The following is a 16,256-nucleotide window of genomic DNA, read 5'->3' on the forward strand; positions in this document are numbered from 1 at the left end:
ATCCAGCATTACTGTAAAAAAAAAAAAAGAAAAAAGAAAGAATAAATGAAAGGGCACTGTGGATCTGATAATACCAAACAGTTATTTCAAAAGTGATCTTTTGATTTTTTTAAGAATTATGGGTGAACCTTGTTTTATTGTAACTGTGCACTGAAAGAAAAGAAAATTAAGAACTCCCACTATTTTGGTCTATAAGTGCATCAAGCAACAGCATACATTCAACACATATTTCAGTAAACATTGTGGCGATTCCATCGTTTGGGATCTTCTGAAATCAAACCACTACCTTTAGCAAAGAACCTGTAGCACATTTTTCTCTAATAGTGTTGTAGTCCATGGGGATAAATGAATAAAAAATTCTAAATGTGTTAAAAATTATTTCAAACAAATGCAATATAAATATAAAACATGTCTAGGTGATGGATGAAAAGATTTGCCAGTGGAACAAAAGACAATCTACTTTTCCCCAAAATTTTCCATGCCAGATATTAGGAGGTCAAAAAACAGTCAAATTTAAGGGTCAAGTTCTCTTTTAAAAAATCAGAGCTGTTTCTTTATGCAAAGCTAAACTTTAACTTTATCTTTAGTCTCTCTCTTCAAATTCAAAGATAACAAAAAATACAGGTTCGTACAGCTTTCAAGGAGTTATCAATTAGTGCGATCAAACGGCTGTCTTAACTTCTCATTCTCAAAAAGAGTTATGGACTCTTTTTGTATAAAATGCTCTTAAACCAACCCAACCCAACCTAAGCTAAACTAAGCTAACAGCTGCTGAATCAGTAAGTCAGGCTCCCATAAAACAGGACAGAAAATGACCATATTGGCCAGGTCACCGAGGGGCTAACCACAATAGAGCTCTCTTCCAGTGCCTTTTAAATGGCCCACTAATGGCTGTCAATGGCATAAGAATCAAGACTGATGTCTACTCTAATGAAAGTAATTGGCATTAAGTTCCAATCCTAAAAAGAAGGTTTCATTGACATCAGTTTCCTTGACTTTAATCAATAAAGTTTGCTCCATCAGGGAAGGTGAGATAAACTGCAGTCAAACGCGTATGCTTTACCGAAAATAGAGCTGGCATTAGCCTAAAGCTGAAGAAAAGCAAGCAGCATTTGTTGACTCGCAGTAGGTACACTGCAGCCAACTACAGCACAAGAAAGGAAATCAGATAAAGACTTCCAGACAATTTCATCTGGGTTAAATTGTGAAGCGCCGATAACCACGTCCACACCTCTGCACCCGAGCCCATGCAGAATCAGCAGATTTTTTTTTTTTTTAATTCCCCCGTTCTGCTGAGGGAAGGCCTGTGTGTGTGTGCGCAGCAGAGACGTGTAAACAGACAGCAGAGAGCAGGGAGGGGACGGGGATTTGCAGTGATCACTACATTTTTATAGTCCTCACACCCACGAGCTGTCATAGGCTGGTGACAACACACCCACTGTCCAAAAGTTACAGCCCAAAATGTCCGGAAGACGGCAGAATGGGAAGACACAGCGAGAGCTCAAGCAGAGGACAAGCAATCTGCAGATAAATACGACAGAAATTTAAACTTTTCTGAAACTTTATACACATCTCGGTTTTCTGCTGCAGGGCATTCAGCTCAACCTGCCTTTAAAAACAGACAGAAAACATCTGACGTTTGCTCTATACACACGCATACTTCAGAGGAATGTAACCGAACTGGATCTCTCTAAGGAGAGGTTAGCCATAAAGATCAGAAGCACAAGATGAATGCTGCACCTCTACCCAGCTGTTTCGTTGCCCAGTTTCAGTTTGAACCAGAAAGAAAGACCAAAGAAAATGAGTGAGACAGGATATATTATCCTTTTATCTTTGGTGTTGGTCCAATCATGAAAGAGCACCACTTTTATTGGCTGATGAGCAGGTGTGCAACAAGATCTTGCAGCACAAGACTGTGCAATATAAAAACAAACTACATTTCTCACAGGATTTCTCCAAATTGATTTTTATGGACATTGTGGAAGTTCTCCGTAGGGCTGTACAGTGTGACCTGCTAATGCGGCTAAACTTAGCATCTGATTCGTAGATTTACTCCAGGTGGTCAGCAGCAGAGGAGCACCACAAGGGACTGTACTCCTACCATTCCTTTTCACTCTGTACACCTTAGACTTCCAGTACAAGTCAGAGTGCTGTCATCTGCAGAAATACTCAGATGACTGAGATTGACAAGAAGCTCAATTACAGAGAGCTGGTGGTTCGTTTGTGTCATAGCGGAGGAACAATCATCTTATCTTGAATGTGAACAAAACGAGCGAGATCAATGTAGATTTCAAGAGAAACAGAAACCATATTTCTGTCATGGGAGGAGAAGCAGAGGTGAGAAAGGAGAATAGTACCCTGCATGTTCTCCTGAAACACAAACTGGAGTCAAAAGGCAGCAATAAAGCCATCTACGAGAAGGGACAAAACAAACTACTTTTTGACAAAGCTAAAACCCTTCAGTGTTTGCAGCAAGATGCTGTTGGAGAGAGCGTCATCTCTTCTGCCATCATCTGTTGGGGTAGAAGCGTCTGAGTCAGGGACTAAAAAAGGTTCGACAAGCTGATAGAGAAAACTGGTTCTATTTTGAGACTACTGTTGAAGATCTGGTGAGTGTTGCCAAAAGAAGGCGTGCTCATAAAAACAACGTTACGGACGACCCTGAGCAGTCTCTTCATGAGATTACTATACAACTAATGTCTTCAGTCAGGGGTTTTGTTACAAGTGCTATCACACAGACTGCTATTGGAGATTTTTCCTGCCATCAGCATGTACAACAACTCTGAAGAAAATTGGATCATATGAGTTATAACTTAATTTCCCTTTGGGAATTAATACGTAATAAAAAGGTATGCTTGAATGTAATAGAATCTAATCCAATCTGTCAAACAATCAACATACTATTCATATTTCCTAAGTGAAATGTGTTTTAGAATTTGGCATTTATAAACTTTGGAATTCCAGTGTTTTATTATGAACAAAACTTAAAATTCAAATCAATCCTAAATTGAAAAAGATATTTTCAGCATGCTGGTGCCTAACATTAAAGGAGAGAAATCAGAATTAGAGAGTCAGAGCTTCACCAGAGCTGTGCATCAGATGAAACGTGCAGCATGCTGATGAGTGTTACTGGTTGTTCTGAGTGTATTTGTGTATAGAAGGATCAAAGCTGCTAAAAAGGCACACTTTTGTGTTAACATTGGCACGAGGTGCTTTACCTTTCAAGTTTATCTGTCACTTTATCGCTCTCAGGCACGCAATCTAGGTTAACTTCTTCTGCGTTACCAACTTGAAATGTGGCACAATAAAACACTTATCTTGTCTTTTATTATATCTACATTATTTATATCTCTTATTTCACAACGGTGGAGTCTTAAAAAAATCTGGAAGTGTTTGCTTATTTTCACGAAGGTGAAGCTGGTGAGCAGGAGAACAAAAAACAAAGAACCTATTAAATAACATGCAGACAGCTGATGCAGTAGCTTCTACAAGTGTGGCTTAAGTAGCAACAGCTAGCTCTCTTATCTGATCCCGGCGACAGTAAAAACAAATGTTTAAGCGTAATAATGGGACTGATGCAATGAGTTGTAAAAGACGTGCTGTAAAAGGATGAGTCACAGCGAAAGGTAAATGTGTAGGAGGTTGAGACAGCTGTGACAATAGGATCGAAAGTGAGCAAAATTAATGGAGACGTATTTTAAGAATGGCTGGCCTTGCATGGCGGGTATCTATTGTGCTTGGAAAAGGGGGACGTGTCCACCGACTAATCAGTTTGCAAGGAATGAGTTCCCACATTGCATGCAGTGAAAGTGAAACAAAAAAAGACAGATATCATGTTAGTGTGTGTGTATTTGGGTGGGTTCAGGGGAATCGGATGACATAACTGTCATTTTATCAGCCGAGGACGTCGACAGGCATAAATTACTCACTTAGTAGTAGTAGATCAATTTGAATTTTCAGAAACGTGACGACAGAAAGCATACAATCGTTTTCTCCTCTACCGAGCCGCAGTCTGAGCAATGTGATGATCCCTGGAGCACGTTTAAGGGGGATGACTGTAAAACCCGGCATTACCTGATTAAGAACGCTGCTGCTCTGACGGCGGAACACGTAACTGGACGAGACAGAGGAAGATGTCGGGTGAAGCACCTTCTTTAGCAACAGCCGGGTCAAGGAATTCTGTCGTATAAGATTTAACAAAATTTCACAAGATTTCCTTTTAATTTCAAATATCGAAAGGATGGACTCAAAGCGCCCCCTTAAATATTGAACATAAAAAATTAAAAAGGTGGTGAGCAGATCCTTCGGTGTAACAACACTATTAGGCATTGTCACCACCATCTAGGTATAACAACCTTATAAACTTGATTTTATACCATTCCTGCAGTTTTAAATCCTTCTAATAATGTCAAGACAAAGTGTTGGAGTGACAGAGGAAAGCTTTGGCTATATTGAACAAAGAGTAATGTGATTCTGTCCTGTCCCCACCTATTGCTGTGCACAGTCAGTCAGCTGGCTAAAAGATGGCCATTCCATTCTTTTCCATATTATCGAACTGACAGGAGATGTACCGTTGTAGTGGTCAGTTGAAATATAAAGTTAGAGATGTATCCATTTATTGGCCAGAGATTGGAAATTTTTCTTTGGTTGATTCTAATGAGTGATTGGATAAATACTGGTTACATACTAAAGAAAAAAAAAATCTGTTTTTTCTAATTAATTTAATGCCTCAAACATTCAGTGCCCTGAGCCAGAAGCAAATGTTGTTTATTTTTTCTCTTGCATTAAACTGCTTAGAAAAAAAAACTGAACCATGTCAAGACCATAAATCAGCAAATCAGAAGCCACAGAAAATATCAAACTGATAAAGGCCAGGAAATGTTTAATCAATGCATTTGTAAAAAAATAAAATAAAATTTAAAAAAATTAAATACAAGTGAATTCAGTCATGATTACAATGCATGCGCTATTATGCTCATCAGGCATGTTAACATTGCATGCAGGAGTTAATGAGGCATCAATATGAGGCTCATTAAGGTTGATGTTTGTGGTAAATAAAGAAGGGAAAGACAAACAGAAGCACACTGCTTCGTGAATAATTTACATTAAATGTAAGCCTAATAAAATGTGGGTTAACCATACTGTATGGAGGAGTAAACAGGTTGCATAAGGATAATCACTTCCCCTTTAAATCAGCAAAAATAGATGCTATACAGTTGACAGATGAAAACTGTGAGTCATAAGAATGAAAGGAGGAGCAGAAGATAGAGAGCAGGGTTCTCTGCTCTGATGGTGGGGGTCGAGGGGATTCATAGGATTCACACTGGTCAGCATTCGACCCTCACAACGTGTACAGAAACAAAAAAGTTGGATCTGAATCCCCTCATTCCTCTGACTTTATGAAGAGCAATTGAGAAAAGCTGCTGCTTTACACATGTCACTCCATGCTACAGCGGTCCAACTTGCACTGCTAGTTCAAATCGCAGTTTGCCCCATCGCTTTAGAAGACTCTGAACAGGTTGTTTTTATTTTAAAGGGTGGCGTGTTGCTGCATACTTTCGGACCACCCAGTCAAACTCCAGCAAGGCAGCTTCCTCAATCCAAGTTTTCGCTCCCTCTTCGAGAGCCAAGGATTCCACCCTGGGCCGTGGGAATGGTGCCAAGCACATGCTAACACCCAGTGCCATGGATTCATTGCGTTTGAAAAGATGAAGGGGACGGGGTGGGAGGGCTCACCCAAACAAATTAAGATGACAGAATCTCCACTGACAACCCCATGCTGACAAACGTTAATTAAAAGCATCTTCTCATTTGCAGATCACATTGATATTAACAGCATATGCAGAATTTAAACATTTTCTGTCTTACCACAGCAGTGAATAATAAACCCCAGCTGTAATAGAATAAAAATCTACCACATTTAAAATATAAATATATATATATATATATATATATATATATATAATTTATTTATTTGCTTTACTGTACCACTCAGCAGTGCAAAATAAGGGAAAACAGCTGCGGAAGCACTGCTACACGGTCATGTGATCTCTGCTGTCTCCTCTGTTCAAGCCAAACTGACTGAGGGGCTCCTTCATAGGGATGAGAAGTAGACAAGACTATCATTTGGCTGTGGAGATCAATATGCACTTTGCCACGGCTGACCTAGATAAGTGGAGGAGCACGGTCGCTTGTCTCAAGATTCCTGGTGCCCCGGTTGAGTCTCTGTGTAGGTCTGACATACTAATTATAGTTTGTCATGTACCATAAGTTATATCAAAACTACTCAATATATCAGATCACAACACCAATGGATCTACATGGATGAATAATTTGCATGCCTAGAATATACCTGGCTTGATGGAAATACATTTAATACCATAATCCAAAAGTGTTGCAAACATCACCATGTGTTTGCGACACTCTTGTATGATTTATTGAATGAATAATGAATATTATTCATTATTCATGAATAATATACCAATACTCACGTTGGTATGGCTGACTATATGACTAATATTGCATTACTATTAAGAAATATTTATGCAATTTCATGTCTTCCTGATGTTTTGGTGTGTAAAAGGGGATTCCAAACTGAACTCGGTGTGCAACGACAGAAAATCAAGAAGATGTTCATACAGTGATGTATTAAACTCAGCCTAGCTCACCTTTTCATCCTGGGAAAATAAAATCACAATGATGTTACCATCACCATGTTTCATAGCAAGATTTATGATGCACTGTGTTAAATATCAAATAAAATCTAAGAAAAAAGTAAATAAAAAAAAAGTTCAAAGGTGTCCAAGTTCTTCTGAAGCCAATAATGGAATTCAGATTTTTTGATAACACTCAGAAACACAAGTACCTACTTGAAGCCGAATCAGCAAATGTGCAAGTAGAAAGTACTGCAATTGCAAAGGGGACTTGGTGTGACTGAAATTCTGCGCATAAAGCAGCACATTTCAACTATTTGCAACAAACTGTTGACATGTGGTTTGGGATCCTGCTAAATCCAGAGCCCAGCAAATATTCACAAGTCTACACATTATGCCAACTTCTGAGCAAAAAACAAAACCAAAGGGCAAAGGCAGTTTGTGCAACAAAATACTCAGTAGCTTGCAGAGCAACCTTTAGCAGTAGTGACTTGAAACATTCATCTTATGTACAACCTAATCAGCCTCTTGCATCACAGAGCAGGAACTCAAATTTACATGCTTGCTTTTATGCAGAGCTCTTTCCAAAGTCCTGGCAAAGCGTTAACCATTGGCTTAAAATGTGAATTTTGAGCAATTCACTGAAACAAAACGACTTTCTTCTTACTCAGCCTTTCTATCCTTCATTTACTACACTTTAGCCACGATTTTTGCCCAAAGGAATATCAAGGTACACCCAGGTCTTTATCATATTCCTACATAGCCCTAAGCTAATTTGGCTGCGAAAGCACCTCAGCTGCTATGAGAGGCGTATCAGCAGCAGATCATCTTGTCCTATTATGAAACTGTACATTCACACATGATGTCAATGTGAACCAAAGTATGTCAGTCATGGTTTTAAAGGTCATGAGAGAGTAGGACCAATAGCTGTAAGGGCACCATTGCTCTACCTGATTGCAAATTAAGCCCTAATCATTTATGCACCATCACTGTGCCTGCTGTGGTTATTGCTCTTTTTTTTTTAGAGATGGAGGAAGGACGTTGCATGGAGGAAGGACGTTGCCAACTAATTTTGCAACACAGTCACCTGTTGTTTTTGAATTTTTGACTGAAACTAGCTAGAAATTCAGCTAATTTTCTCATTTCTTTCAATGTTTTGCTAATAAAAAACACAGTTCATGGCATTTCACAGACAACAAAAATCTTCATCTCCATTGTGGTTGGGGAATGACTGAAAAATTCATTTCTTAAAAAAAAAAACGCTGAGAACATTTAAATATCCTTTTATGATGAGGTGTTCTTCGTGATTGTGCAGTTTGACATAAAAGTGTATAGATTTTACTGAATTGCAGAGAAGCTTTAAACCTAATGTGAATGATTAATTATATTTCAGCTCTACAGTCCACATGTCCCTGCATTCTGTCCTCTTATCACTGCATAAAATCCTGATCTTTCCATCATTATTTCTGTTTATAGCTTCTATAGCAATTGAGTTGGCAGAGCAGATTGATGTGCTAGTATAAATAATCTGAGAACATCACTTGGTACTGGTTGCATTTTAATCTTCATATTATTGGGAATTTTTAATATTTGTAGAGCTTGTTAGTTTTGTACTTTTCCTCCTTCCTCTTTGTCAACTGGTTGGTTTCAAGAAGATACACACTTTACTCACATTACACAAGAATACATAAATGTACAGTCTGAAGGCTATAGAAATCACAAAAAGGCAAAAATACAGTAAGAAGAAAAAAAAAGTACAGTTTGGATTAGAAACATATTGGTATGTTGACACCGACAGGCTGTGATTACTTCTTCAGCTGTTTGTCCTCTCACCTTGCTGGGATGTCTCATTTTCTCACCACATATATTTGCTGTTTTTTTTAAAAAAGTGTTAGAAATGTTTAGTAATAGCCACGTTGAAGTTTATTCTAGGATAACGCTCCTTGTCACTTCTACTTTATTAACACTTGTGCTATCTAGTGCTGTTTAATCATACATCATCATCATTAAACGGTGCTGCTCTCATCACTTCACAGCGCTCCCAGCCACCTATCAAACACTGGGGAAGGGGTGTGTGCCATTTAACTTGATCATTTAGTGCTGCGTTCACTTGCAGTAGGATGTCTAAGATTTGTTCAGATGTGTGTTTACACACAGCAGTGCAAATTAAACACCTTATTTTTATTTATTTTTATTAATTAATGCTTTTAATTGAAGCCCTAGTTAAAGGATAAGCAACTGCTAATGATTCAATGCATTTAGTTTATAGAGATATTCAGAGGTGATTGGTGAGAAACACCATTTGATTGGCAGAAAGGGGTGATTACATTTCCTTTTCATTTCTAGACAAAGCAGAACAATTTACCAAGGAGCCAATTAACATTTCTTCCTCTTGCTTGACTATTAATATGAATATTAACTTGTAAATGTTTTAATATACTAAGAATTGCTTCACTTTTTGATGATAATGCAACTGACTTGGAAAAAAAAACAAGAGAAACTAGCTAAGGTAGATAAAAATCTTCCCCAGGTTGATGTTCAGATAGTCCTGTCATATTCTGACACAGACAGATAAGGGACCTAATTTGAAGTCTGGCTAATAACACAACGAGAACAGCTGTTGAAGCAGAGACAGAGTTAATAATCCCCACTTCTTCCCTTCCACGTCGAAGCGGCTCTCGGCTTTCCATCAGCAACCGCTGCCTTACTTTAAGAGGTCCCTTCACTGTGCCGTTTCGCCATCCCCTCTCCTCCGCTGCGCTGTGAAAAACCTGGCCATTACCCCACAGCTCATCCCTCACGCCCACCCAAGACCTGTCACACGCCTGTTTCCATGACGACACAAACGCAGAGGAAGAGGGGTGAGATGCCCGGCGAGACAAAGACAGCAGATAACATGGGGAGAAGATGCATCATGTCAAGAACACAGAGAGGACCCTCTAGAGCCTGTGATGGGCAGATAACACAACACAGGCAGGCCTGTTGTCCAAGCTGGAATAGAAAGCATATGTTTTCTTGCAGATTTGTTCTTTTAACAGAGTACAGCCAATGTGTCAACTTTAAATGTGAAAGTAGTCTGGCCAGAGTATGAAGTAAAAACGCAATCCTTCGCATTTAGTTCATGAATGTCCAGATTTGTCAGGTTTTGTTTTTTTCTTTTAAAAAGAGTACAGGAGAAAACTTTAGAGGGGCTGTCTGGTTCAAAACTGACCGTACAGACATTAGCACCAGAGACGGTTGCAGTCCTCCAGTGTTCTACTCATGAATCAAAATGTGCTGGCAAGAGTGTGGGTGTAACTTAGTTCACTGGTCAACCATGACATTTCTGAGTCACTAATTATGTCATTTTAGTGGGCATGCCATTTACTTATCTTTAACAATCTGAACATTCCATTTATGCCCACAAGTCCAACATTTAACAATACTTAGATTTACCCAGATGACTGGAGGATTTCGTAGTTTCACATACGCATTGCTGACTTTCAAACCAAGTCAGAAATTAGAGACATATTGAGTTCTAAAATCAATGACGTCATAAAAACAAACCAAAAGTTAAACTTGAGCTGCAATTGGAAAACCAAACAAATATTTAGTCTTTTGGTGTGCAGGGGGCGTTCCTAAAGGCCTTCGTTGACTCTGTGGTGGTATCAGCCATCTTTCATGGGGTTGTCTGTTGGAGCAGCAGTTTATCTACAGCTGAAAGGAAGCAGATGAGCTCATCAAGAAGGCCAGCTCTGTTCTGGGTTGCCTAATAGACCTAGTGCAGGTGGGAGGAGATAGAAGAACTCTGGCTAAAATAACATCACTGATGGACAATCTCTCCCAACTCATGATTAAGCAGTTATTGAACTGTTACTCCTTCAGATAAAGACTGCTGCATCTTAGGTGTACAAAGGAGAGTTATAGTAGATCCTTCCTCCAAGCAGCTGTTTGACTTTATAACCATCCCTTCACATTTTGAACATTTTTCTTCGATTAACCTGCTCAGCTGCACATTCCTTTGGACCAGAGTACATCATTTCTAATAATTGCACAGTATTTATGTTGAAACTTAAACACTAATTGATTATGTGAAGAACAGTGAGGCTTGCACAACTACAGCACCAACATAAAGAGGGCCATGTTGGCACGTTGTTAGGAAGATCATGCTGAAAAACACCAGTAGCCATCAGCGTTTCAATGCTGGTCAGAACTGAATCAAACTTTTAAGCATCTAAACTGAATGCTGATGTAATTTCTGAACTTTGCTAGGTACAAACAGTTATTCATCACTGTGGTGAATTAAAAATAGTGTTGCTAAATCTATTGGTAATTTGGCAGATTTTTAGATCTCTGGGGTATGTTCATGATTTTCTCCTGGCTAGATCGAATACCTTCTTAATCTTCACTTTATGGACTCAAATTTGAGCTGAAGACTTTGACAATCATTACTTTTCTGTTATACCCCGACGCTGAAGTCCAGCGTAATAAAAGTAACGCCATCACTTTTCTGTAACTTCTGGGTGTCTTTTTCCATATTTCTCAGGTTTGGCCAAGAAAATTAATGAAACTGTCATAGCTTACAAAACCAAGCAATCGAAAAGTAAAACTCATATGAATGATGACATAAACCATAAAACTAAAGCACCACGTTAATGAAAACTTGACAAATATTATTTTAAACAGTTGTAGTAAAGTAGCTAAGGACTGGTTACTAGTATCAAGGTATACACCTTGGTGTTGCAGAATCACAAGTTGTCACCATGCAGATGGATGCCAGAGAAGGTGACAGTACGACCAGAGTTTTGCTCTCCAACATGCCCTCCTAGCTACCCATTGGTGTGTGTACTGCACTATTAAGAGTAGTACAACAGTATGAGACAAACGAAACAGCCGAGTCTGAATGGAGCAAGGGTCAAACGATTAGCCGGCTGAATCACTCAGGTGGTGCAACAACGCAACCTATCACAGAGCAAGTCATTGCACACATGGCCACATGTTCGTTGGCCAAACTCAAGAAGTAGAAGAAAATGCTGCTTCATTTATTAAAATTATTAACAAAACATAGTACGAAGCATTTGGATGCTGCTGTGAATCAATTTAAAACCCAGGGTGGAAAAACATGTTAAGAATTAAGAAAGCAACATTTAAATCATGTGACTTGAGGGGATTAAAAATTACAAACCTGCTGCTATAACTGCAGCAATTTGCCCAGTCAGAGAATGACTGAGGAAATACTCATGTGCCAAGTTAGTGTGAGAAAACTTCCAGCCAGTTTTCCTTGTGTAAACATCCAAATATTTGCACAAGTGCTTGCGTGGATTTCGTCATCACCCCACTAACATTCTTCACTGAAAAAGGATATTCCGTTTTGTTTTCCCCCTTCACATTAACATCATTATTTAGGTGACTCTCCCTGCACTTTGAATCTGAAATAAGCTCGGACATTCAGCTGTGCTTGACACTGGAGGAATGTGGACTTGAATGCGAACAGGACCGCATTCTTTCGGAGTAGTTGGGAGGTGTCACAAATGTCATAAGCTTTTCTCTAATACCCGTATTTCACATACACCCAAATGGGCATCAAGTAAGATTACGGGAATATTTTGCAAGCAAAAAGCTTTACCGAGATTGACTTTTGCTACCGTAAACTTCAAGTCATTTGAGATAAATACCCACAAAAAAGCTTCATTCTTCTTGCTCACCTTAATACCCTGCACATTTATCACACCTGGCAAAAATGTGTAAAAAAATATTTCAAAATTCAGCTTAAATTTTAGCACAAAGTACATTTATTAAGTGAGTGGAGAAAAAATATCAAGTTAAGAAAATATATATATACATTTAATAAAAATCCCAGTGTCCCATTTGTTGGCATGCCAAACAAATTATTAGACTGTCTAGAAACCTAGCACTTCCTGGTTTCCTGAGGGATAGATATATATATGACACTGTGTTTCTCTTAGCAACTTATGAAAAAGGGAACCACAAGAGGACTTGTCATTAAAGTTAGACATGTTGATCTTTGCAAACAAATCAGGAAATAGCTACAAAAAACATGCTATTCAAATAAATGTACCTATATCTAAATCTTTTTTAGAAAGCTGAAAATAACAAGGCTAGAGGATGATAGGAATAGTAAAAGAAAAAAATCTCCAAAAATATTTTTTTAGAGAACAAGAGTGGCATCTTCGGTTTGCCAATTATTCACAAAAGATATTACATGTTAGCTGATTGTGTGGAATGTCGGGAAAGAAAAACATTGTCTGTCCTACCATAAGAAACAAACATGTACAGTGTGTCAGCTTTAACTGTAACCTTGTGCTTCGGTCCGACAAGATGAAGATTGAGTTTTTGCCAACAAACACAGAGTGAGTGTGGTGTAAAACCAACCCAAGTATGGTATGCTACGGTATCACATCTATGATGCTGTGGGCCAATATTCCTTCTAAAGGAAGAGAAAGGGGCCCGCGATGAAACACCAAGACATTTTAAATAAAAACCTGGTGGCATCTCCCAGAAAACTGAAAATGGACCATCACTGGGTCTTTCAGAAGAATTATGAAAGCAAAAAGTTCAAATATCCCTTCTTCTACATGTGCCAAACTTCTGTTGCTTCATAGTCACACATGTCTTCACGAACAGCATCTCATACAGCAGGAAACGCCGTTTATTTTGATATGAACTTGCTTGAGAACACTCACAGCTTAATGGCTGTCCTATAGAAAAATGGAAGTTAACACATTTGGGTGAAAAAAAAAAAGAGTAACCACTAAATGTAAAGGATGTCTGGCAAAAAAAAAAAGAGCATAAGTTTGTAATATCAAATTAGTTGGGGGGTCTGGATCACCAGTTTTTATTTTTCAACCTTCGCTCATTTGGCACTGACAACTAGTGGATATTCTTCTCAAACCAAAATGCTGAGATGGTGGCAGATCACAGCATGTGAAAAGCATAACATACTATCCCTCCCCCAACTGAATCGATTTAATATTATTTCAGACGTCAACTTTAATAACTATGTCAAAACACAGAGTCTCTGGTTTACCTTCTTGCCAGGCAGTAAATCAATGTATGTGCTTTGACTGAGGCCAAGGTGCTCCGAATGAGAAACACAAACCTTTGTGCGAAAGGTGTTTCTCCTAAACTTCATGAAACTTGTCCTTTGCTACGACTTCTGGCAGATGTGCCTGAAATCAATCACATCCGATTCTCACAGAGGCAAACTAGCTGAAGTCAAACTGCAGCAGGACAACGTGTCGCGTAAGATCTTGTATAGGCTATGTGACAACTACGACACACCGTCAGGTGGGCAGAGTGATGAAACACAGGCTGCTCAACTGGTTCCACGGGAGGCGTTCCTCCAGAGAAGTGCCGACACTCATTGAAATGACACAAGCTGTCTGCCTGTATAGTTCTGAGTCAGTCAAGCAGAAGGGGCCCTTTAGAAGGAGAGCGCTGCACTCGAAACACAGGCACAACAAACGCAACACACAAGTGAAACCTCCAAGCAGCATCCCCCCATGCTGCATTAAAGACTTACATTTTGAGAAAGCATCCCTTCCATTCACTTGTAGGTCCAAGTGGAGCTGCTCAGTATAACATATCAGCATCGACAATGCAGCGTGCGTGTTAATTAGAAACACAGCAGGGAAGGCAAGGCAAATTGATCCGAGTGAGTCATCTTAAAGCTATAAACAAAAGCAAAACATGGGCAAGTTTCGTTTATTGGGAAGAGAAGGGACGGAGGGGGAGAGGGGAAAGCAACACTGCAAAAACAGATGGTAGCAAGAATTATTTGTATTAGTTTAACCAAACATCAGTATTGCACTGATCAGGGTATGGTACTGCGTTATATTTATTCAATGTAAAAATATTGACCAAACTTTTATCATGTCCTGTGTTTGTTTTATCTTTTATTTCAGTCATTAAAAAGAAAAAGTTTAGAAAAACTAGCAGTACTTTTACAGCAGGCTATATACTGGATAACTTCATTTACAATGCCTTGTAAAAGCACTCGCACTCCTTGAACTTTATAACATTTAGTTACATTACAACCACAAACTGAAATACTGTGAGATTTTATGCTGTCACACAAATCTAGTGTTCAAAGTTGTAAAGTGAAGTAAAAGTGAAACCCAGCTCACAACATTTTTGTGCATTCAGTTTTACACCGGATACATTGATGCATACAATACCTTTCCTTCAGCTGACTGCTCTGCTACTGTGTCATGTTTTCTCTCTACATCACTGATTTATGATGCAAAGGTGATGTGTTTTTTTTTACAATCCAGATAAGACGTGTCATTTTATTCTTTTTTTCATTGGTGATTGGCACATCATTCCTAAGGAGATTGAAATGTGTGCACGTTCCTTTGCTGTTCAATTATTGACCTGATGATGATCCAGGTTGCCTGGGAGCACTGTCAGTATATAAATTATTCCCACTGTAAAAATGTAGAGTTCAGACCTTTCTCCCTTCATTTTTGTTAACAGCCCTTGCCGCCCTACTCCTTGTATTTGTCTTTAGGACTATTTATTTTAATACCCCTAAATAAAATCCATTGCAACCAAAGACTAAAAAAAGAAAAGAGAGTCCAGCAGTGTGTAATGTAATCTTAAATGAATGCAGCAGCTACACAGCTGCAAGTGATTTCCCCTTTTAGACAGAAATCTTAAAAGTGTGGCTTGTGTTTGTATTCAACCTCAATTTACTCCAACATACTTAAATAACATCCAAGGAACCAATTGCCTTTAAGAGTCACCATGTTAATAAATAGACGTTTATGTCATGTAATCTCAATATAAGTACAGATGTTCTGCCAAGTCCTCAAAGGTTTGATGAAGAACATTAACGAACAAGATGAATACTAAGAATTACATCGTGCAAAGATAAAGTTTTAGATAGGTTTTGAGAGGGGTTAAGTTCTTAAACAATATCCGTAGGCACAAAATGTTAAAGTTGCCCACGCACACGTTGAAAGCTTGTTTTAATGGTAGTGAGCACTAACGAGGCATTGTGACGCACGCCAAAAGGAAAATATACACCAGTTTAGCCATTTGAAAATAGTCCTCCAAGCACCGTGAACAATTTCATCAACTTTATCTGACGTGGCAAGTAGCAAATAAAGCCTCGTTTCAACCGCAACAAACGCAAGAATAGATGTACGCTTCAACACATGGTGATGGGAACTGTCTTCACTCGCTCATATTCTGCCAAACAGCGAGACTAGCCTGCAGCTACAACCGCTAGCATGCTAACTCTGTCCCTGCTAAACTGGCGAACTTCGTCCCGGTGTTGAAGGAACGGTCCCTCGCTAACTCAGCACAAAACAACAATGACACATGAAAGTGTTGTGCACGTTAAAATTCCGGGTTGGGTGACAATACGCCGTTGGCCGGACCCACGTGAAATTAAAAACAGCATATGAACAATGCAAAGATCTTTTTGCGAGCTCACGGCTTAGTTTAGTTTGCTGCAGAAAACACAACTGCCACAAGCAGGGAGCCTAGCCAAGAAGCTAGCGCTTGCTAACAGGCTAACGCCAAAGCGAGAGAGCCTCTGTCAGACAGACACGACCGAGATTGGAGACCTCTCGCTCCGAATCGTGGATTTCACAACGG

General features: G+C 39.1%; 1 protein-coding gene across 5 annotated transcripts in view; it reads right to left on the minus strand.

Moving 5' to 3' along the window:
* The window catches only part of ncoa2 (nuclear receptor coactivator 2), an 81,068-nt gene that overhangs the window by 64,460 nt on the left and 352 nt on the right, over positions 1 to 16,256 (minus strand). The gene's annotated exons all lie outside the window — the stretch shown is intronic.

The sequence above is a fragment of the Xiphophorus maculatus genome, chromosome 21, assembly GCF_002775205.1.
Source record: "Xiphophorus maculatus strain JP 163 A chromosome 21, X_maculatus-5.0-male, whole genome shotgun sequence".
In the NCBI taxonomy this organism is placed as follows: Eukaryota; Metazoa; Chordata; class Actinopteri; order Cyprinodontiformes; family Poeciliidae; genus Xiphophorus; species Xiphophorus maculatus.